This window comes from Opisthocomus hoazin, chromosome 1 (assembly GCF_030867145.1).
Source record: "Opisthocomus hoazin isolate bOpiHoa1 chromosome 1, bOpiHoa1.hap1, whole genome shotgun sequence".
NCBI lineage: Eukaryota > Metazoa > Chordata > Aves > Opisthocomiformes > Opisthocomidae > Opisthocomus > Opisthocomus hoazin.
In genome coordinates, this window is record NC_134414.1 from 156,281,986 (window position 1) to 156,304,941 (window position 22,956).

At 44.8% G+C, this 22,956-nt stretch overlaps 1 protein-coding gene across 9 annotated transcripts in view; it reads left to right on the forward strand.

The window, feature by feature from the left end:
* SHISAL1 (shisa like 1) overlaps positions 1-22,956 on the forward strand; it is a 304,717-nt gene that overhangs the window by 104,658 nt on the left and 177,103 nt on the right. For 6 of the 9 annotated variants that reach the window (XM_075443092.1, XM_075443069.1, XM_075443157.1 and 3 more), the window contains exon 1: positions 13,739-14,246. The exons of the other annotated variants lie outside the window; for them this stretch is intronic. The gene's annotated coding sequence lies outside the window, so the exon portion shown is untranslated. Of the gene's footprint in view, positions 1-13,738; positions 14,247-22,956 lie in introns of those variants that run through there. 9 annotated transcript variants of the gene reach the window in all.

Genomic DNA, 22,956 nt, shown 5'->3' on the forward strand with positions numbered 1-22,956 from the left:
TGAATCTCGGCTGTCGGTGCAGGGGAGAAAGCCGTGAGCTGGGTGCTGAAGAACACAGCTGGCACCTGGGGCAGAAGATGTGGTTTGAGGCAGGAAATGCACTGGAGAGCCAGTAAGAACTGCGACTGCAGGATCCACATTCAGCAAGTCCCAGCAGCCTGCTCCCTGGCTGTGATCTTGTGTCTGTCTCTTCCACAGCAATGAAAACTGCTGTGCAGGTAGGGAGGAGCCCAGACCAGTCTGAGAAGGGCACTGGGAAGAGCAGGGATTGCTCAGTAAGCCATGGAAGGCCAAAACTAGGACTGGGCAAGAAAGCAGCCTCAAGAAGAGGTGGGAGCAGACAAGCAAGTGTGTTTCTAGGAGAAGGGAGAACAGGTGCAGACAATGACCTGGCAAGATGGGAAGTCAGGGCTGGGTTTTGATTCCTTGCTGTAGGAACTCATGCAAGCTTTTTTTGAGGTGTCTGGTGCTGAAAAGTACTGTCTGTCTCAGGTTGGTCTTCTAAATTTATCTGTTCCTTAGCTCTCTGTGTGGAGCCTGTGGTTAAAATTACTTTTGCAGTTAAAGGCTGTTTCTGGTCATGCCCTCCATCTTCAAGTTGCAAACACTACCTGAATTTCAGGAAGTTTAGGAAGCAGGTTGGGAGAAACATTGAAGTCTGTCTCATGACTTTTTCTATTTGAACTACTAAGGGCACCTGGAATGGGTTCTTCTGGCTATTGGGCAAGCCAGGAGGACCTGTAGCTTCTTGATACCGTCTTCAGTTGAAGCATTTGGTAAACACAGCATATCCTTAGACAGTGTAAGCAGCCTAGTAAGATGTTAGGGGATGTTGGGATGTGCTGGTTGATGAGAAGCCCAATGTGACCTGGCAGTGTGTGCTTGCAGCCCGGAAGGCCAGCTGTATCCTGGACTGTATCAAAAAGCATGGCCAGCAGTTTGAGGGAGGTGATTCTGCCACTTTGCTTAGCTGAGACCCCACCTGGAGTCCTGCCTCCAGCTGTGGAGCCCTCAGCACAGGAAAGGCATGGACTTGTTGGAGCAGGTCCAGAGGAGGCCACAAAAGTGATGAGAGGGTTGGAACATCTCTCTTATGAGGAAAGGCTGAGAGAGCTGGGGTTGTTCAGCCTGGAGGAGACCTTATTGTGGCCTTCCAGTACCTGAAAGGGGCCTAGGAGAAAGCTGGAGAGGGACTTTTTACAGGGTCCTGTAGTGGCAGGACAAGGGTAATGGCTTCAAGCTGAAAGAGGGTAGGTTTAGATTAGATATAAGGAAGAAGTTCTTTACTCTGATGGTGGTGAGGCACTGGAACAGGCTGCCCAGAGAAACTGTGGCTGCCCCCTCCCTGGCAGTGCTCAAGGCCAGGCTGGATGGAGCTCTGAGCAACCTGGTCTGGTGGAAGGTGTCCCTGCCCATGGCAGGGGGGTTGGAACTACATGATCTTTAAGGTGCCTTCCAACCCAAACCATGCTAGGATTTCCATCTGGGAAAGTACTCAGAGTTGTGGAGAGGATTTCACAGCTGAAACAACACACCCTGCACTTGCACAGGCAGAGCATTTACAGGCAACAAAATGTCGGTTGCAGAAGTCTGGTCACTGTCTAACATAATGTAAATAAACTTTTAGCTGGAAATCTTACGCAGGGAGTTGGCTCTTCTGGCTCCTGTTCATTGCTGCTCCTCCAGGTTATACGTAGTGTCCCCTATTAGTAGCAGCTGTGTACATGGGAATGGTGGCTCAAGCCTCTGAGGTATTTCCACCTGCATGTGGTTCAGCTGCCATAAAAGCAGACAGCGTGGGAAGGCCTGGCAAGCTGTCGTTTGGATCTGGTGCCTTTCAAGTTCCGTTCTTTACCCTGCACGTAGGAATGTACCGTTATGTTGGGAGATGCAATTTAGCTTTAGTTGTACTAAGCATCTAGCTTATGTGTGGTATTCCAGAGAGCTTTTCTGAAGCAGTGAGTTGGCAACTGCCTGCGCAGTGTCTTCTCGGCTGTACCTGCTCCGTGGCTTTGGGTTTTTGGAAGTGGGAGTTCCTCTGAGCAGGATTGTTCATGGTGAAGAGAGACCCACAGCACCAAAATCTGCAAAAATTAAGGGCAGTAAGGAGCATCCAGAGTATTGATCTACCTAAGGTAGTAAATGAAGTCAGAAAACTTATTGTCTTCTCCTCTGAGGACAAGCGGTTGGTTGCTTTAGAGAAATATAGGGGCACCCTGCGCTGGTATCTGCCTTACGCTGAGACACTGAGCAGGTATTGGTGCGTCCTTCATCGCAGGGTGGGAAGGGCAGCGACGTGCTCTTACGGCAGCGGTGGGGTGACTGCTGTGCCCAGGGAGGAGATGGATGATGTGGACTCGGTTGCAGCTGTAACCTCTGCCTGAGCAAGGCTACACCTGTGTCTCTGGGAAGACCTCACCAGCGTGCTTGGTGGGCAGGACTGGCTGCTCTTGTTCCAGTGGCCCTGCAGTGTCACGCTTGCTTGCTGTAAAGGCTGCGGTGGAGGCAAGGACGTGCGTCAACACCTTTTGTGTGAGAAAGGAAGAGTGAGATGCTGGCGAGTTAAGCTTGGCAGGATAAGGACCTCAAACCTGTACAACTTCTTCCTGACTGTGGTACCAATAGGTCGGTGGTCGCTGTTATGCTTTGAGGGGGCAAATGAACCTTTGGTCACTGAGGTATTTTGTAAACCCCTGCTCTAAATCTCGATTGGAGGAGCCTATTGTGTGTTAACAGGGGACACGATCTGCTGGGCAGCTCGGGATGCGCAGGAGGCATCTCTTGGGTCTACGCTGGGTGCTCTGAAGCACCTCCCTGGAGTCGGGGCAGAGCTGTGGGCACCTTGGTGGCTTAGCTAGAAGCAGTGAACTGGCTGCTTGGACGTTTTTCTGCTTCCAGTTTTCTGTTTGTTAGACTTCTTTGGCTATTTGCTGTTTTAGTGAGCCTACGCTTCAATGGCTGGAGTTTCAGTGAAGTCAATTTTTGATTTCCTATTAAAGCGCCTGCTGCCGGGGAGTATGAATTAAACAAATGTGAGAAGCGGGAATGTTAATTGGACTCTTGGCTAGATGGACAGTGACCTTTGTGTCTGGGTCCATTTGTTCCAGCTGGTAGTACACAGCACTTCATAACCTTTCAAAATACTGTCCAAACAGCTTTACAATGCTTATTCAAACTGGAGAAACCCCAGAAACTTAACATTAATTTTTCATAGAAAAATATGTAATTTCAAAATTGTTCATCCAAGCTGCTATGGTTGAAAATTAGTTAAGGTTCCTTGAGGAATGGTGGCCAAGGAAGTGACGAGGATGTTTTTAATAAGTGAGTTCCTGTGGTAACGTGAATATTTTTCTGCAGTTACTGTCTTCTCATTAGACTTTAAAGAATTTCCTTGCAAACTGTTCCTGTTCTGTCTAAATTGAAATTTTGTGTGATTGGGATAATTGTGTCCAAATACCCTTTTGGGAAAGCAGTAACCTAAACAAAACTACATCAATGCATTTAAATTTTTAGGATTAACAGAATTATTTGTAAATGTTGAAAATAGTTTTGAGAACTTCCTGGCTATATTCCCTTCCGGGATTCTGCATGCTTCCGAGTTTGACTCAAAGCTGCAGAGCGAATCCATGTGGACCTAATTCTGAGGTACCACACGTGGTCCGTGTAAATGTGAGGTGAACTCTTGGCTCTGAAGTCAGAGGAGATCTCCTGCTGGTCTGGATCAGGCTAGAATTTAACTTCTAACCTGACTTCAAGTGGAAGGGTGTATTTGAGGACTATCCTCTTGTCAAACGCTGGGATCTTGAGGAGTTTGGTTGTTGATAGGCTTGACTAGCACAGTTAACAGCCTGAGTTCTCCAAGACTGGAGGGTGTGCAGCGATTGCACTTGACAAAGTTGGTATCAGCAATAATGTTTTGACATTTGTCTGTTTGTTTTCTGGATCAGTTCCTTGACCCTGTTCACAGCGTGGCTGCTCAAGCTGAGGCAGGTGCTATGTTGTGCCAAGGGGCACACGTAAGATGCATGGAGTGGGAATGACTTCAGTAAGCATTGCCACCGCAAGCTCTTTCTTGAATTAAAAACAGCCTTCAGTTTCACTTTAATCTAGAGAGCCATCTGGGGCTTGGATCTCCATCTCATGTAAAATAATTACCAGCTCTCACCAACAATTGGATTTTCTCCATTTTGTCAATTTAAAGGTAGAAGACATAAGACTCCAAGTGACTTATAAATAGCATTTAATTCCTGCGTCATTTTCAGGAGATCTACAATATCCAATTATGGATCTCATGTATTTGAATAATAACGCTTCATAATTGCATCATTATATTCACCGAGTTTACTTTAAGGGGACAAAAGGGAATTCCTGTCTGGTCCTGTTTCTCCTGACTCTTGGCCTGTTAATAATAGCTGGTGTACCCTTTGAAGGGGAATCGCTGTTCTCCCTTTCTTTACAAAAATGCTGCCTCCTCTGCCGGCACAGCTGCTGAACTGCTGCAGTTTGCAGTTGTTCTGCAGGTAAATTTGCCATGACGGCATTTTCCTCGTAGCATGAGAACTTCTGATGCTGCAGCAGCTATCCCACGAGAAGATGAGGGCTCTGAAGCAGTGGGAGCAAACGACTGAGTCAAACGGGAAGGACGGTGGTGAAGCAATCCCTGTCTGAGAGCCCTCTGACCAAAGATCACAGCTACTTCTTTTCCAAAACCGAGCCCTGTCTTCGATGTGGGTTGTCACTTTTGTGCTCCCTGATGGGTCGTAATGAGGTGTCTGACTCCGTGTGCAGCTGCAGGCAGATGGACGCGCTCTGAGGGGAACGGCGATGGATGTTCGTGATCAGTAAGGGAAGGCTTCACAGAGAGGAGACATCTGTATCTGTCTGTCGTGCTGCTAACACAAAGGACATGACAGGCAGGCTTGAGCGACGTGAGGAGCAGTGGCTGCAGATCTTACCACTGGTAGTTGTCTGTCTAAAGGTAACCGTCCCCAAGTAGGAATAAAAGCAGATAGTGCCACATTTCATGCACCTCATTTATAGCATGGTGTAGAACATTTAAACAAGTGTTACAACCATGCCCAGGCCAAGACTGAGGCATGGCTGCGCTCCCTCTTTGGCTGCCTGTTATTGGGGCAGAAGATGGCTGTGTCTTCTCAGAGAGCTGCTGTGTGCTGTAATGTTCCTGCGAGTGTTTGCGTACTATGCATCTCTGAAAACACCCCTCGCCCTGATGGCATGGTCATCTGCACTTTGGTATTTCATCATGACTCAAACCATTTACCCAACTAGCTGCCTGGTTTGTTACGCAGTGATGGGCTCTTTGTTTCCAGTTCTGGGACGTCCTTTTTCACTGCAGCAAAGAAATGGGTAACTGGCTATTTTCTGGGTTCCTTTTCTTAGAGCACCTCAGTCTTGCTGTTGATCACTGTTCATTCTGGGCTGTTCTTATTGGACTATTTTAAGTTATACTTTAATTTTAATACTACTTGCCTGTTTGCTGCTGCTGCTCTTACCCTGGGTGCCCTGCTAAGGAGGTTAGTTCCCTGCCACATCTGGTATCGGGGGGGTTTGCAGTAGCACGTGTCAGATGAGTCGCTTTGCTTAGTGCAGGGACAGCACGGGGCGTTCATCCCCACTCACTAGCACGTGTAGAAACAGTATGTGTGTGCTGTTACTGAATCCCTGGGCGGAATGTGGCCGGAAGTAGTGTCTGTGGCCTGAGTTTGTCCGTACTGGCAGGTTTTGTGTCTGCTTACCCTCAGTCCCCGTTTTATTCATGTCCCTGTACCGTGCTCAGCAAAGAGCCTGGCAGAAGCACATTAGGTGCTAATGGCGGCCATCCGTCAGGCAGAGATTTGTCTTTCGCAGAGCCCTGTGCTGTCTCTGAAGGCTGCCTGTGTCTCAGTAGTCTCATAAGTTGTATAAATAGTTAATTTTTTTCTTTTGACTGGTTCAGACCTAATCCTGGGAACTCTGACTCCAGATACAAAAGAACTATGAATGTGTTACACCGTCGATTGCTGCTAATACTGTGTGTGTGTTAGTACTCATGGCCGTGGAAATAAGCAGGTGATGCATGCTGAAAGGGCGAGCGCAGTTTCCTGAACCTTGGCTGCCTGCTCGCGCTCCATTCCAGAGCTGCAGCTCAAGACTATTTGCAGCACTTAAAACCTGTGAACGGTTTTGAAGCAGCTGCCATATTTGTCTGGCTAAAAAAAAAAGTAGCTTCTGAAGTAGCACTCCTTCTCTCCATATGTCACTTTGCTATGATGCCTGAATATTGTGCTCAGTTTCCGTGTGTTTCCTGGGAATCCTCTAAAGCAAAAGTGGAAGCAACCTATTGAGAAGGAATCGTGTCCTCGGCCGCGTGAAGACAGAAATAAAGGCAGACGGCGTGCGCTCATCCTGAGCAGCTTCAGGCACGTCTGTCCTGCCTGCAGGAGCACCCTGGCACTTCACGGAGATCGCTTTCTTGCGGATGTATCTTCAAATCTGCAGCTATAGGCGTGAGAGCCTTCCTGCTGAGATGTGTGTTTCCACATGGAAAGACTGTCAGCAGTCTGCTGGGGGTTCCTGTAGGCCTGAGCTGTTGTGGATGGAGACATCTCAGCTTTGTGTGGAGATTGATATATTATGGTAAGATCACATACACGTTAATTCTGTTGTCTGCCTTTGCCACACAGAAGCTGTTGTCCCAAAACCTGGGATTCGTTTACCCAGTGTGCAATACGCCAATACACACACCGAGCAGAGGTATTTTATTTCATATTTGCACAGATAGGGGTCTCTGTCCCAAGACAGCACACCTTGTGCACAAATCGGCAGTCATTTGCACACTCAACATTACCATATTCATCTTCCTCATACATGTGCATTGCTATTCTATTAAATGGTTGGTTAAAGTCTCCTTGTCCAGCATGCAAATTAGTACGCGTGCTCAGTTTCTTCATCCTCTGAGTCTGGGGTATAATTGGGGTAGGTGGTCCGTGAGTTGGTGGTCACGATCTCCCCCCGACAGAACTACCTTTCGCTTAGTTACCTGTTTCTTCTGGCAAGTCTGAGCAGCTTTTCGTAGCCCGTTGGCTATTCTTATGATTCACCACTCTCTGGTTCTACTTTGGACAGGTACATCCTTCTCACGAAACTTTCAGACGTTATTCAACATCCTGTTTCTTAATTTCTCTAAACCTAGTAGAGTTAATTTTAAACTTGCAATCATAGTACGGTTAGGGCTTTATTAATTTCAATTATCATGCCACGTTTTTATTCCCCTTTTTATTCCTTAGTACAACAAAGCTGTTCACCAAGCATGGATTATTTTTCTGGCATGCGTGCATCAGCACAAGCTACGTGGCATCTTAGCACTCGTGACCTTGTTACATCACGCTACGTCAAACTGGGTTTTTCGAGCGTGTCTGCAAGTACGCTTTTCTGACAGAAGTGAAAATCTGAAAAATGCCTCGGGTTGAATCGAACGTTCAACATTTTGTGCTTGGCAATAAGGGAAGTGTTTTATGTCACGTTGGAGTCTCCATACCGAAGGCAGGTGAAACGGTGCTCCCGTAGTCAGGAGGATGTCCCGCGTTGTCGGAGGGTGGAGTTCAGCTCTGCTCTCTGCCAGGCTTTGAGCAGGGGGTTGAGCAGCGGCATCCACGGGGCTGTAATGCAGGTGGTTGTAGATCATCCCTTGGCCTCCTCTGAGGGAATAGTCCTGATGTGTAAAAACTCTCTGAATGTTTATTGAAACAAAGAAAGAGTCTACCTAGTGTTTCTTCCCAGCCCATGGGCTATGTGGGCTTATGTGTAAGGGCTTCCATCCCATTCCCATATTGAACAGAACTGTTTCTGGAATTCAGCCCTGAAGAACACTGCTAGTGACAGGCTGCCAGCTAGATGTAGGACCACTCGCTACAACCCTTCCAGCCCTGCTGTTCAGCCACTTCTTTACCCAGCACGCCATGTACCTGCTCATCTCACAACTTGTCCAGAAGGATACTGTGAGGGATGAGGGACAGTTATCAGAAGCTTTACTAAAATCTGGAGAACTGCCTTCCTTTCATCCACTGGGTGGGTGACCTTATTGCTGAAGCATAGGAGACTAATTAGGGCTCTCCCTTTGTGAGCCCCTGTTGGCTGTGCCTGATGATTGCATTGCCATTTAAATGCCTTCCAACAGCACCCAGTATGACTTTATCCACAACTTGTCCAGGTACTGGTGGTCCAACAGGTCTGTTTTCCTGGGTCTTCCCTCATGCCCTGCTTGTAAATTGGAATAATTTTGGAGAGCTTCCAGTCAGCAGGGACCTCTCCAGACTCCCAAATGATTGAGAAGGGGTGCCAACATCATATCCACTCACTCTTTCCGTACTCTGGGATGGATCCCATCAGGCCCCATGGACTTGTGAACATTCAGTTGATACAATATAGGAGCACATGAGAAGCTTGAGGTGTTGTAACCCAGAAGGTAAGGGATGAAGGGCTGTGGCCTGTACTTTGGATGTATGGCTGCAGAAGTGTATTAACTGGGCAGCTGGTGAATGTAAGCAAAGGTTATTTTTGCATTATGGGAACACTGGAACCACTGAGCTCTTAATTTCCATGTTTGCTGCAAAGACTGATTTTTGGTTCAGTCAAATATGGCACATTTCTCCTGGGCCTAACAGTGGGCTGTCTCCTTCTCAGCAGGGCTGACATCTTCGTGCCACTGCGCTGCCAGCACAGGACCTACCTGCAGCAATGTGCAGTCCCTTATGAGAGAGGAGCCTTGGGGGTGTTAGACCCAGCTGCTAATTAGACATCTTCCCTCATAGCTGTCCTCCAGCTATCAGATACAACAGGCAAACTGGGCATTCAGGCTCTGAAATCGTTCCTAGGCTGTGTATTACAAAAATGATCATAAATACTGCATAACTGTCCCTGGGCTTAGGGAATTAAATTAGGCAGCAGGCTCGCTCCTCTGAAAACAGTTCCTCATCTAACAGCATGCTGAAGTGACCAAATGCCTTATGCCACATAATGTCATGAAAACGAATGTTTTGATTTATGTAAAACCTTCAAGCAGCGAAAGGAAAGAGAAGCCTGAGACCTCTGGAAGGGCAGTGCCTGGCATGGGGCCAGCTGGCGTGTTTGGGAGGAAGAGGGGTGGGCTGGCAGGAGAAGCATCTCGGCACCCCTTTTCCCTCAGCTCACCAGCACAGCCACGTGCCTCCCCATCACGAGGTGGGTTGTCTTCACTGCGTCACTAAAACGGGCACTAGACCTGTGCATAGCCTCTCCTTGCTTGATGTCCCTCGACGTGTTGAGATCTCCAGGTAATGTAATATAGACGGGCTGCCTTGGCCTGCAGATCACGAATGGTGTTACCTGCCCCTGACAGCTAAGGACTTCATACCATCCCGTTTAGCATGTTAGCTGCCTGTACTTTTGATGAGATTTTCATGTTTATTTATATATTATTATTATTTCATGTTTATGTATGATTTATAACCAGAATACTGTGAGGATGATTCATGAGGTAGAGGACAATTTTGGTGATAGAGCAGAACTGAAAATAAGACAACTTGGACTTCTGCCAAAGACTTTTCTGAAAAAATAGGAATATAATTTCAGTATCTGACTTACCTCTAAGATTTTCCTTTGCAACCAGTTCCTTTGCAGTCTTCAAATTGTCTTCTCAGTGTCATGGATTAGTTCAGTGTGGGGAGCAAGTGCATTTTCAAAACAGATTTGTTGAGAGATGGCAAACAAACGACGATGGGGCTCAGTACTTGGACCTGTAGGTCCTGGGTCCTGCTCCTGTTAATCCTCCTGCAGTTTCTGAGGTGGAGCTGCCTCACTGGGAGGCTGCTTCCAGAGGCAATGCTCTTTGCTTCCCTCTCTTCTGAGAAGGTCCTAACTACAAGGATGACAGATGCAGGAAGGAGCTGTCACCTCCAGTGCCTCAAGCTGTGTTTAAAAATGTATTTGCTTTGTAGCTAGAATTGGATGGAAAGGGATGAGAGGAAAGAAAATGCAAAGTGCTGGCTCAGCTGCCCCTGGGCATGTTGGTTACGCTGCTGATGAGCCTGCAACACTTGTGTTGCCCAAGAGGGAGCAGGGTGTCTGGAAGTGGGACTGCTACTGTGCTCTTCATCCATCAGCGACCTCATTTATTCAGATACCATGACTGAGCAACCCTTAGGAATGTATGTGCTGCAGAAAGTCGGCTCGCTGAAGCGGATGCTTGTAAATATAGGCTCTAATTTAACTTAATCACCTCCTGCTTTATGTTCCTGGGAAACCTCTTTCTAATTAAATAACTAGACATGACAGCTGGGACAGTGTATTTAATTTGAAAGTGACTTGTAGAAGAAATGCTGCTTGTTTACATGTAGAAAGTGAGACTTTCGGTTTTATGGTTAACTTCTAATGAAAGCATAACAAATGACACTTCGTGGAGACAAACTTGTCTTGTTTTTTTTTCTTTCCTATTTCATGCCATAAAAGAAAACTCTGAAGTTATATTTGAAAAGTTGTTTTGGTCTGAAACTTCATTTTGGGCTTGGTTCTACCCACTGCAAAAATGTTTCCAAGGGAATGAGAGTACTCATCTGAAGTCTGCACGTAGACCCTGCCACCCTGCTGAGCATACAAGCCAAACACACTCGGAAGTGTCCCCTCTGAATGAGTGGAAGGCTCATCTCCTGTTGTTACATTTGCTTTAGACCAGAAAGGTCAGGTCTCCCACGCTTTGCTATTTGCTTTTATTATGGTAGCACCACAGAACTTTCATTAAAGTCCTGGAAGGTCCCATGGGCAAGACAAGAGGGCAGGTGAAGGGTGGATTTTGTAGACCTACTTGTAAAAGAACTGTGACAGAAGGAAAACAATTTGCTCAAAGTCTAGCTGTTACCCTGTAAAGAATTAGAAAATGAACTTTGATTGCCCAAGTTCCAGTGTGATACCTTTAGCACACAATTATTATGGGCTATCACTTCAGGTACGTTTCCTGCAAGTTTATACAGTTTGTTTCCAAGGGAGATAAAGCCCTCCGTTATTCTTGACAGGTATTCTCAAGTTAGTACAAAATGCCTAGACCTTTGGGTATGGAAGGATGGATTTAATGCTGCCTTTGGGGATTCAGATTGAGTATGGTTTTGAAACTTGGTTTGAGTAGGAAGGGAAGGGATTTCCTGGCTGGTTCACGCAGTTCTGGACATGAATGGAAGTTAATTCCTTGGAAGACAAAATAAAAGGGGAACCTTAAAGGAGATAGAAAAAAAATTTGAGCATCCAGCTTATCTGTGTGTTCTCAGTGAAAGCCATCTAAACCAGTTTGCGTATTTTTCCAGAAGGTGTTAAAATTCGTGGTTATTGGTAAAGAAGGAATTAACCCTGCTGCAGTTAGGAGATAAGCTGCATTTAACAAGTCTCACAGAACAGGTCCCCTTCTAACTATCTATTTTAACCTTGTCATCAAGCAACATCTGTAGCATCATTGTTGCTTTTAGAAGTTGGCTCCAACAGTTGGTGGGCTGATAGGCTGCTTAAAAGACAAGCAGGAATGGCAAGAGCCTTGGGTTGGGGTAGACCAAGACAAAGGCAAACAATGGCATATCAGTCTTGTTCTACCCAGAAGTGAAAAGCTCCAGGGTACAAGCTCTGATTTTGCTATGATACGAGTGAAATGACCAAAATGAGTTTTTTGATAGCAATATTAAAAATTCATTCACCTGGATTTTTGATTGGAGGACCCTTCTCTAGTCTGAATTCCCATGTAGCACAGGTGATAGAACTTTTTCTGAGGATCCCTAACTCTATCAAGCCTACTAAAATTGTGTCCACACTAGAGAATACTGCTTAGGAAATCAGATCCAGCTTTAAGTTTTGAGTGATAAAAAGTTTCCTGGTTTATCTGTTCTGCTGGCTAGCTAGTGACTAAATCTGGCCATGTTCTTGTCAGGAGAACAGAGGAGGTTTGGTCTGGAGAATGCAAGGACAGTTCATGTTATAGCAGAGAAGCTGGGGTGAGACTATACAGTCTTGTTGCTGTGTTGGAAGTGTAGCTTGTGGTGACAAGTGCCAGGAACAAAATGATTCCCTAAGGATTAGGGAAGAAAAGAATAGGGGCCGTGCACCACCAGCTTGCTGCCTGGCTTGCTGTTCATTGTATGTTGGTGTCTCGCAGGTAACGGTGCAGAGGGGAGCTGTGAACACACTCGTGTTAGCTCAGAGCTCAAGTGTAAAAAGACAAAGAGAAAAGTAAACTACGAACTGAAGTGAGTACTTGCACGTACACGTGTGTGATGTGGTGGGACTTCTCGCTTTTACGACAGCACCTTTTAGTGGCTCGTGTCTGTGGCTGATATAGGTGGACTGTAGCTGTTACAAATGCTTGCAAATAGAAAGAATTCTTTCAGGAAACATATCCCTTATGAAGCAAGACAGATTTGCCCTTGAAAATACTGTCTGGGGATTCACACTGATACCACATCTGGGTTCTCTGCATGGTGTGGAAGTACGTGTTTGGTCAGGGGTGTTAGTGACCTGAGTGTGACCTGAATCCACAGCTCTTGCAGCGCTTATGCCAGCCTTACACTGGCTACAAATGAGCAGGCAGCACTGGGTACAGCAGAATGTTTTGGGGGACATAGGTACAGCCACTCAAAAATTTATGGTCAGGTTGGCCTTGGCAATCTGAGTTTCTGTTGCTTTGCTTCAGCTGGTCCTGGCACTTTGGATTCAGGAACAGGTGCTGAAAATGAATTTATTGTCCTGTGAACCCAAATACCTAATACAGAGGAACACAGCTAAAAGCAGTAGTTGGTTTATAAACCTTTTAAAGCAAGGGAAAATATCTTCTTTGTATGTAGTTATGTAAAGCTGCATACATGCAGGAAGATGCGTATAGGTCTAGTATGTTTTTCCTTGTATAGGGAAAACTTTGGCTTGAGGTATAATTCACAACTGCATTTCTTCATTATTACTCTTATTTAATTCCTCAGTTACAAATATTAGAGGAAGAACTTGGTCATGAGGTAGACCCTTGCTGTGGCTTTTAAAAATCATACCCAAAAGTGCAACTTCTGCTAACCTAGGCATAAAAATGTGTTCCTGATATGGAAAGCAATCAGAGTGAGCTAGGAGTTACAGTGTGAAGGTGGGATAGAAACCTGTCGTGCTCCAGAACCGCCTGCTCAGGCTCTTAGAAGCAGGCGGCTTGAACTGCCTCGTTCATGCTTGTGTTCGTTACGGGCAGCTGTTCGTCAAGCACACCGAAAATTTATGCTTTAAATGCTGCTTTGTTTTGTACGCCCAGGAGAAGCTCTTCTGTTTTCAGAATTACTGATTGGATGGATCATGAAAATATCCATGAGCTGATAAGCTCTGACCTGTTTCTTGTTTTTAAAAAATAAGCACCTCTCATGCTCATCAACACTGGTGTTGAAAATTGCATGTAGTTTTAGACAACCCTTGGGTTGTTCAGCGGTGTCGTTGTGATATACAGGCTGCTCCTTGGACATCACCTCCTGCTTGCCGTGCTCCACGGCGATACGCGTGTTGGGGTTGCCTGTTCTGTCTTCATCTTGTAAACCTGATTCTTTTCTGCTGCCTCTTCCATCTGTCTTAATGTTGTAAACCTGATATTCTTTTCTGCTGCCCATCTTTTCCCATCAGCAAGAAGGAAAGAAGCCTGCAACTCCCCCACACATCCACCTCCACAAATTCACAACTGGGCTCAGAGCTGTGTGAAGAAAAACTGACAGGCTGTAATTCTGAATTCTGAAATAATCAGAAACCTCTCCTGTGATTCCTGAGTAGAAAGGGGTCGTGTGCTAAATATAACCCTTTGCAGACAACCTAAGAAGAAACAGTCAGGGAGCTCATGGTTGGGAAAAAAAACCCTACAAACCGATATTGTGACGGCAGATTTACCAAATGCTTTCTGTCAGTTCAGCCTGCGTTGAAGACTTAATCTGTTTTTCGAGTTGGAGTGGTGCTTTAGGTGACTTGGAGACAGGTGGCTTTAGAGGACATCTGACATTTCACTTTTGGCAGAGTAAGGGCACAGAAAGACTTGATTTTGGACTGCGTTACGGAACCGGGATCCAAGAGAATCTGCTTTTGGACGAGGTGACGCTCGCTCAGCCCTGCAGCTCATCTGAGCGCACGCGGAGCCGGGAGCGAGCTGAGCAGCAGGCAGCCACCTTGAGCCCCGCTGTTGTTGTTCTCAGACACAGCAGTGGTGACAAGTGACTTGCTAACAGGTAATGTTATTTGTAGTCCTTCTTGTAGGTATAAAAAATTGCTTATTAATTTTGGTCTTGGGTACTAATATTGCTCCTTCGTAAATACTTGGCAACACATTTTTCGCTTTCAGTTCGTCAGCAATTCTTTAATGTGCAATGATCCAGCTAATGCTCATTGCCAGAGAGAAGCCTTTTGACAGGATTGTGGAATTTGCATTAAAAGAAAATGGGTTTTGAGATGTTATTCTAGTGGCTTTTCTTGAAAGCCTGAATACATGCCAAAAAATCCGACTTGTAAGAGATGTACAGAAAAGTTGCTGGTATTGAGATTTAATTTTTTAATCTGACTAGCAAATTAATCTAGATTTCTCTGTCGGGAAGCCACCTACATGGTCTCAAATGACAAAGATTTTTTCTGAGAAGACACTATGTGCCATTTCCCTAGGATTTCTACTGTATTTCTACTCCAAATAAGAGTGATGCTATGTATATTTAAGGAACTACTGCTAGTTTTTAAGACATACTCTTCAGAAAGCAACTGAAATTACAATATGGGAGGTGAGAAATCTGCAAGCTGAAAAAAAATAAGCTGCTGAAAGGTCAGAGTTTAGAAAAGAGGAATACTCACATTTGGCATGCTGAGGTCCTAAAGAGCTTTAACTCCTGGAAGACCAGTAGTATTTAGGTTGACAACCAAAATGAACGCGCAGACAAATGCAGTTTGTACCTCCAGTCTGCGCAGACCTGTACCCCGGTGTCAGGGTGGCTGCCTGTTCGCCTCCGCGTGCGGAAAAGGAGAACGGGCGAGCGGTGAGCGAGGGGGCATGGGCACCTCTGCCGTGTCATCGCTCGGTGTGCCGCTGAAATCCGATCGGTGCCTTTGCGGTTTTTGAACGGAGCTGTCTCTGCAGATGGCAATTATATTCTCTATGAACTGTATGAACTGGCAGTTATTCTAATAAATAAATTCGTTTGTCTTGGTTGGTGATAAAGATTCACTGAAGGGCTTGGGAGCTTGCTTATCCCATGGTATGTGGACATATCCAAATATTGATTACTGTCTCCATGGATTCTCTGCCTAATCTGCATAAATGATGTTTAAGGCAAAATCACTATTTTTGGTCCAAATTTCCTTGTGAAAGCGCAGATCACTTTAATAAAGTACTTGGGGCATCCAGGGTTATTTCTGTGCCTAGTGTGCAAATGTGACATGCTTTTTTCTCTGCTAAACTTCTCCCTGAACTGGTGATGACCAGAATCAATTGCGTGTGGGTGGTTGTAACTCAGATTTGGACTAACTAGCTCTGAAAATAAGTGAAAAATCACTATTCTGACAGATACGTGAGCAAGCCAGTGCACAGTGTGGATTTGTTGTGGTTTTTATACTTTACAGGGTGCAAAGTTAAGGCATGGCCACTGTGAAAGTGTCTTTTGGTTGGAGCCCAAAGCCTGTTCAGAATGTGGGGCGCATTCATCGTGTGGCCCCTGTGATGCTGTAAAGGATCAGCTAAATATGAAATCTGCATCTCGTACTGTCTGTTGTGATCCTGCACGTTGCCTCTGTTGGTGGGTGCATTATGGCAGGGCATGAACCAAGGTTGAAGTAGTGGTAGGAGGTAACTTTCTCAGAAGGTAGAGAGTAGGAGAAAAGGAGTACAGCAGTGGAGCTGGGGAACTGAAAAACTCTAGCTTGTGTGAGACGTCTTGGAGGTCTGCAAGAGGAGTGGCTTTGAACCCAGTCAGCAAAGTCAAGTTGAACAACTTCTGAGTTGCAGTCACAGTTCTTAGCTGCGGGGCTCTCCTTCCTCCTGGAAAGGTGTTGCTGTCTGTACCTGGTGCTTGCCTGCAGTCCGTAACACGCTTAAACAAGTGAAAGCGGGTTGAAATAGTGCGGTAATGCCAGTGAAAGCAAATTCCCTTCTCTGGCTTTCTGGCCTGTCAGCTGCGCAGACTGAATTGTGCCACCTTCATGGGTGTTGTCACCTCTGCTTGTCCTCTGAGCTGGTGGCAGACAGGGCTGGCCAGGGCTGGCGTGTGCTGCTGCAGCAGGGAGGGACCAGCTCCCCCATGTCCTACTGGGGAGCCCAAGAAAGCAGGTTAGTAAGTCAGCCATTTAATAAATATTTAGTTAGTTAGCTCCATATGAAAAAATATTAATGACTCGAGGATTTAGAAGATAACCTTCCCTTTCTGTGTAGATGTTAACCTATTGTTTTTGCATGTGGATGAAGTAATCTGGTAATTTATGCTGAAAGAAAACTGTCCTGCACAGCTCTAGCTGTGTGGAAAATACTATTTTTGAATTGGGACACTGTAGGGATTGAATCCTTTCTTGTGCTTAATGATGGTCTGTTGTTTTCTTATCAGTGGGTGGCAATCCCATACTTCCCTTCTGCAGGTAATGCAACCAAACACTTAAACCTTCAAGCCACAACTGACCAAAAATAGTGCAGAGTGCAAGCAATAGGGTTAAAAACTTGATGGAAGAATGCGCCTGCAGAACTGAGGTGGGGAACAGCTCAGCATCCTGTGCTTTCAGGTTAGCTCTGGGCTGGGAACCAGCCGTGTCACTGCAGGCCTGGCAAATGAGCAGTTTGTTGGTGTGCTCTCCTGGTGTTAGTGAGATCTGCCTGAGAGCCACTGGTTGCAAGGCTTTGAGGCAAGCGTTTCATCTGTGTTCTCTACAGCACACTCATGGCTACAGAAACCTTTTAAAATCAGTTGTGTATGTGACTGTAGTGTACATCAGTGATTTTGCTGCTGCTTATCTCCACAAATTTTTCTGTAACTCCCTGATACTGTGCTGAGCGAGGATGTTGGAGTTATTGCTATGCGATGTTCCTTGTTTCAGAAGCCTCCTTGAAGAACCGTGGCACTATTCTATTAGTAGCAGCCCAAAGAACATACTAATAACCATGACAGTTACTGCAGGAGGGGATTTCTTCACTTCAGTGTCACAAAATGTAAAGCTGCAGGGAAGTATTTTAGAATTAGAGGAGGTGTGACATGTCATTTAATGTGTATTTCATGTAGGAAGTACATATTATGTGGAACTTTAGATCTCCTTATCCGTCAGAAAAGGGCTTTTCTGATTCATCAACTGAAAACGGCAGGGAATCTGCCCAAGTATCTCCCAAACCGTCCTTAACGTAAGCGTAGCAATCTCAACTAGATTGAAGTAGAATAGGTGGCAATTAGAGTTGCTCAACAAGATTGGTCTTGGTGAGGTGCTTTGAAGCAGAGGAGATTTAGCATGCGTTCTCCAAGCTGACTTCTGTCCTCATCCCATCTCCATGAATGCCTAAATTTTGAAATACATACTTGGAAACACAAATATTAATGGTTGTTTTTCAGAGTATATGCGTATGAAGGTCTCATTGATTTTGATGGTATCTGGTGTTGCTCTGTACCATTAAATAGAGGCCATCTTTTAGGTATTTGAGTACAGAATGTGAGGCACGCATATAATCGGTCTAAATTTAGTGGTTAAGGAAAAATGTTATGTGAAATGAATAGCAGGTTTAGCAGGAGTACTTAGAAAATGTTGAATTCTTGACTACACAGAGGAAAGAAATTGATACAAGCTGATGAAGAACAGAGCGCTCTTCAGATCTGTGCCCTTAGAGGCTGAGTGGAAAGTAGGCATCCTACAGGAACAGAGAAACTGCAGAGTCCACTTTCAGTGTTCAGCCCTCCTCCACTGTGGTTTCCTAAGAGCCACTGGAAATGAGAAGGAGCCTTGCTGCCTGCATCTGCTGAGAAAGGAAGCTGAGGGACACAGGGAGATGGAAGTGTTTGTGGCTTGCAGGTACCACCAGTAGAAGATAACTAATGGACAGCAGGGGAACTAAGTGCCAAATATAAGGGAGGGCAGCAGATGGAAGATGCACATCTAGGGGAAGTGACTGATTAACAGGGTAGCACAGGCATGGAAAATGGTGAACAGAACAAATATATGAAAGATTAAATATAGAAAGATGAGATGAATGTACTGGAAACTAGCTGCAGATGATGTGGTCTGCTCCGGACACTCTGTTCTCCGCTCTGTATCATCCCCATGGTATCTAGGCACTTAACTGGCAGATGAGTCACTGTGTCTGTGCTGCAGCTTGTTTCTCCATTAAATAAAGGTAATTCTTTCTGCTCTTGGGTTGATGCTGAAACAGATTGATCTTCAAAGTGCTTTGAGGATATACTAAATTTTATAGATTTTCTAAAGCCTAGCTTCTAATTGTGGAGTTGCAGATAAATTTAATACATTTTTACAGCAACAAAAATGTCTAATTGCTGTAATTCTAGTCTAGGATAAATTATTTATGTTCCTGATGCGATGAAGAGGCTGTTTGAATTGGTTAGGACAGCGTAATACTGTTGACTTCACTTACACTTACTCCACCTTGGGGCTTAAAAAAATTGCTGGTTGGGAATCAGCTTCCGTTGTTCCCAGGGTAGCTTTCTGCATGCTTCAAGGCTAACTTATTTCTGTAGCTGATATGAGATGTTATGCTTCAGCCTTAACTTTGAGAGCTGCAAGCAGTGAAGTAAAATGATTCTAAGTGAGATCTGAACTCATGACATGCAGCCACAGTACGGCTCCTCTCTTGACGTGTTGTGTGGTGGAGTAATGGGAGTAAAACCTCACAGCTGCATCCAGTATATCAGCTGAAGCTGGCAGGTGAGCTCTGCAGTGTTTTGTGTACATGGCTTTGTGGTCAGCGGCTTTGAGTGGTCACTACAGTCTGCTCAAACCTGTTCTGTCCGTGTCACTCTACAAATCCTGCGTCATTGTCCTGAGCTCTGCTTTCCTCGGAAGTAACCCTCAGAACTATCTGGCTGGCAGAGGTATGAGCAGGTATGAAAAGGTCTCTTAACAGCAGGAGGATAAAAATCATACAGCCAGCTGTACCTTTTAGAATAATTCAATTAGTTCTGCTGCTTCTGAGGCTTTTGCCTGTTCCATGGACTGACTTGTTGGCATTTAGCCTGTGCGATGTGCCACTGACCCATCGCTATGGGAAATGGTGCTAGTGCTTGGTGTCCGTAAAAATGCTGCTCCCTCTACCCCTGCAGTTTGTAGTACTCTCTCTTTCTGCAGAGAACTTGGTGTGGGGAGCTTCGCAAGTCATGAGAATCAAGTCTGCTGTGACTGAGTCACTGAAACCAGTTCTGCTTGTCGAAGTTAACAAGCTCAGCTCTGAGGAGACATCCAGCATCCCGTTCTCCCTGTGCTAAATAGGACACTCCTAGAGCAAAGTCACATCTGCTTTCCTGGTAAACCCAGTAGGACTTCCCTTCTATGTCTTCTCTTCTGCAGAGATGTCCTCCATATCTTCTAAAAGAGTACAGCCTTTGGATCACTGCATCCATTTTGCTCTGAAGCATGAGCTTGGCGCTGGATTGTTTTGCTGCTTATTATATTTACTCAAGATAAAGAACTTGCACTTTAACTCTGGTTCTACCAGGGATGGGGAGGGAAAAACCACCATGAATCGTGGTGTGGTCTTCAGTGTATGTTACTCATCTGTGACATTTTTTCCTTTTGCTTCCTGTTCGTATGTGCATGCACTAGCGCTAAAATATGAAATCAGATCTCAGATACCATATTATCAATTTAGAGAAGAAAGAATCTTCACCATTAACATGAAGGAATTCCCTTTATATTACGGAACAGGGAGGTTATAATGGGCAGGCTGTATCTGAAGATATGTCGTTACAACTATGGCACTCAGCTGTTTGCTGTTTAGCTTTTAGCTGTGTCTCCTAGAATTACTTTTTCATCAAACAAATGGGGCTTTTATGGATATTAACAGGAGATGTGCATCTGTTATAAGGCACGTACAGTCGCTTGATTTGTTTATTAAGACACTTGTATGATTTTATTACCAAAATATACTAGGTATATCGGAATTATGTACCTGTGGTAACATCGTTTTGGTCCTAGTGTTGCGTGCTACATATAAATTACTTCAGCAGCATAGACTGGCTCACTTAAGCAGGACCATTTTTCAGAAATTAAAGGACTTGTAAGCATAGTGAAGCTGGGTGTTTCTCTGAATTATTTTTTCTCATATGGCGGAACATAGATTAAAGCTTTTCAAATACTGATAGACAGTCTGGAACAATGGTCTTAGTTTGCTGAAAGGTTGCTTTTCAATCTGATTTTGTTTGAATGAATAATCTTTCATCTCTTCTGCATTGCTACCTGACTATTACACAGCAATCACCTTTAAAATGAAAGCCATTTTAGTCCATATGTTAAAAATCAAAGCAGTTGAACTATTTCATTTCAAAGACATTGAATTCCAGAGTCCAAGGAAGTGAATCAATACAATAAACCCACCCCGCCCATTAATGCAAAGTTTTTCAGCAGTTCACTAAATATTGTGTAGCACCCCACCTAACTTCTTACAAGCTTGTAATGTGCATAGCTCCACTGAAACTTGGCAAACTCAATTTTTCATTAAATACGTATTTTTCGAGAAGTCAAACCAGAAGTGGTTAAAAAGCCTTTTGAAATACGGTCTGAAGCCTGTGTTGAGGTGTCAGTGGCATGGTGCCCTGCCCTAGGAAATTGTTCCTTTTTGTGCTGTGTCGGACGCATAAGGGTGACAAGTGTGCTTCTTGATGCTTAGCACAGATTTCACCTCGCATCATCTGGCTGCAGAGCTACCTTCTCTCCTGTGTGAAATACCTGGCTGGGAACATTTTTGGGCACAATATTTAGCGTATCTGTCTCTGCCTGAAACATCTCTCCCTTCCTTTCTATGGCTTTACTGTCCCTTGGTAAAGTGGCTGAATTACTTTACTTGCTGGTAACTGGGGCTTATGGAATAGAGTATGTTGCAGTTAATGGAGGGGGGAGTTAGGGCCATAAATCACTGCTAACAAAACGCTTTGGTGGCAAGCAGGACCTGAAAATATTGTATAGAGTTTGTTCAAAGAGTTGTTGTATGAGAGGCTTGATGATATTCTGTATCATCAGTAGCTTGCCTGATGAGTTAAAGGATTCATAGTCTAAAAATTTGCCAGTTGTTTGTTATACTTCAGGAAATATCTAATTTTCTATTATAAGGTTATCACTTCAGTGTGTAATTGCTATAGGTTAATATTCTAAATCCCTTAGCTATTAACTTGGAGGAAAAAAATTGAATGAAAGCATTTAAATGATGACCAGCATGTTGATAACGTAGATGTGAAGCCCTGCTACGTCAGTAAACAGAAGAGGACCCTGCTTCGGCAGGGGGGTTGGACTAGATGACCCACAGAGGTCCCTTCCAACCCCTACTATTCTGTGATTCTGTGATTCTTCAACTTTTCCTTTTGTGCTTTTATTACGTTGGGGCATCTGTCTGAGTATATACATAAGGAATAAGTGGTGTGCGGATGGAGGGTACCTGCTGGGGTTGCATCAATAATTGCGTCCTACTAGGGCCTGGGTTTTCATTCCAAGCTTGCCCAGAGGTCTTGCAGTACATGGGGACTGCAGCACAGTAGATTTAGGAACAAGCACTATCATTTTTACTTGGAGTAAGAATTTACATCTTGAAAGAAATAATGTCCAACCTCAGATCAAATGCTGAATGGGACAGGAAGGATGAACAACTCCTTTCTCCTGGAGGTGGTGGCCAGGCATTGGCAGCGGAGCAGAACCGCGGTGTTGGAGAGGGAAGCCTGTTAGAAGTAAGGCAAGGCAACACCGGCACGTCCCGCCTGCTGCGTTCTCCGGCTGGCCGCACGCTGCCTCTCCCAGGAGAAGTGCAGCCTGTGGCAATTACCGCAGCTGTCACCTACCTGGGACCTGCTGGTGACGAACCTACACAGAACAAGCAGGCAGCAGGGCAGTAGTGAATACCCAGGTGTGCTGTTGCCCCCGCTCAGTTCGGTTGTTGCTACCTTTTAACTTCATGATCTGTTAAAGTTGATAATAAGTTGATAATAAAATTGATAAGGTATTGGAATATGTTTATTTACAGTCTAATTGTTTCCTAAATAAAAAAGTTTCTTTGTGTTTGGCTGTGTCTGACAGCTGCTACATGCATGCTTTTGAGAGCAAGTTGAAGGGTTTTTTTGGCTGGGCAGAAACCTCTCAGCATAATGCGTTTAAAATTTTTCCCTGGCTTCCAGTGCAATGACAGCTCTTCTCCCCCATTGCGTCAGTGCGTTTGCAGAGTAACACTACTCCCATTTTAATTTTTAGGAGTTTTGCTTCTCTACCCCTTATTTACTGGGCCTAGCGCTGCTTTCAGAAAGCAAGCTCTTCATCTTACCAAAACCAACTTTGTCATAAGAGCTGACTCTTTACTAGTAATATTTAACTGGTTTCAGCCGACTGGGAGGTCCAATATGGAGCAATGTTGTGGTAAAAAAGCATGAAAAGTTCAGTAGTTAAGTCATGAAGCTGTTGAATAATTCATTGCAGATAAGCCCTTTAAACTCTCATTTAAGTTATTAATGATGAGTAGTTCATTCCCAAGACCTCTGTTACTTGTGTCCAATATAAAGTACAAGTACGAAAAGCTCGGTAGGAGTCATGTTTCATCTGTAAAATAATTTCATCTATTGCAAAATGATTTTTTCTGATCTTTTATTTTTTCCCGCATTTTGGAAAGTACCAGCTCTTTAAGAATTGCTGCTGCTTTCACCCTCCCACGTGGCTATGTAACTGAAGAAAAGGCACTTGACTGAAGGATATTCACAATATTTAATTGGAAAAAGCAGTAGTGTATTA